Consider the following 1,657-nt stretch of genomic DNA (forward strand, 5'->3'; position numbering starts at 1 on the left):
TTCAAAGACTTATGTTCTACCACATTAAGGGAAGAAAACCTACTTCGGATAGATCAGAACATTCGTGTAACTTCTAGTAAGATGAAAAAAATATTTTCATATGGTTTCTTTGATGTGATTGAACACCTTCCAATCCACCTTGTACACGAGGCACGACTTGGAGGGCATGTTCAATGCAGATGAATGTATCCCTTTGAGAGGTAATATTATAAGTTTGATGTAATATTCTATTTTATATGAATGTTCTTGGCTAACATGACATTATGTAGGACAATTGGCAAATGCAAACAATTTGTTAAGCAGAGGAATAGGATTGAAGGATCTATATGCGAAGCCTATCTTGCAAAGGAAACTGCACATTTTTGTTCTTATTATTTTGAGAGTAACTTGTCATGTTCTAGGAATAGGCACAATGTTGAATGTGTCAATGATCTATTATATCCACCAATGTCCATATTCAATCAAATAGGTCGATGTTCTAAGGATGTTAGAAAGAGAAGTTTGAGTGATATGGAGTACAAGTCAGCTACAATTCATGTGTTGCTAAATTGTCCCGAAGTTGTACTATTTCTCAAGTAAGTATTGATTTATTAGTTATCAAAATTTAAAATTTACTGTGATTACATATTTATGCAACTACTAAAAATATTTGATGTGTCACAGTCACTTCGTGGGTCAATTTGGCCATGATGTTGTATATACGAGTTTTGATACGTGGTTCAAATAGTTTGTAAGTTTATTCTGATAATGTTTTTCTGAAGTTCCCGCTATATATATATATATATATATATATATATATATTCGGTTTTGATAACTTAGGAATTTTTTTAACACTATGTAGGTAAATAATCCAAATAATGGTATAAATCAATTTTTAAAAGATATATCTTGGTGACCTAGGCTTCAGGTCACAACAATGTCTAAGTACGTAGTGAATGGTTATAAGTTTCATACAGAGGATTGCTCTAAAAATAAAAATAGTAACAACAGCGGGGTGTGGGTTCAAAATGGTGATGGCAACCAAGTTGGAGATATTGATTATTATGGTGTGGTCAAAGAAATATTACAACTAGAATATACGGGTTGGCCATATAAGAAATTGATACTCTTTAGATACAAGTGGTTTGACCCAAATCCAACAAGAGGTACAAGAGTACACCACCAATACAACATAATTGAGGTTAATCATACGAGGGAGTATGATCGCTATGATCCTTTCATAATTGCACATAACGTTAGGCAAGTGTATTATGCTCCTTATCCATTGTGGAGGAATAAGTCCGATTGGTGGGTTGTACTCAAAACTAAGCTTGTAGGTAGGGTGGAAGTCGAAAATGTGTTAGATGTTGCATATCAAAATGATATCTCCAGTGTTCGCCAAATAGTGGACGATCGGTTAGAAAATGATTTGGAACATCCTAAACGGATATTGGAAGAAGTTGATATAAATGAAGTAACAATTATAGAAAATGAGGACGAAGAATCAACTGATGAAATTCAAACAAGTGAGGATGAGGAATTCTCGGACGAGGAACAATACGTCGACAAGGATTAAAAAGTTGATTTTTTAAAGCACTCTCGTTTTATAACTAGTTTCTTATATGTTTCAATATAAATATGTATTATATTGTGCATATGGTAGGCAAAAGTCAAGGTA

This window comes from Nicotiana tomentosiformis, chromosome 9 (assembly GCF_000390325.3).
Source record: "Nicotiana tomentosiformis chromosome 9, ASM39032v3, whole genome shotgun sequence".
NCBI classification, from domain to species: domain Eukaryota; kingdom Viridiplantae; phylum Streptophyta; class Magnoliopsida; order Solanales; family Solanaceae; genus Nicotiana; species Nicotiana tomentosiformis.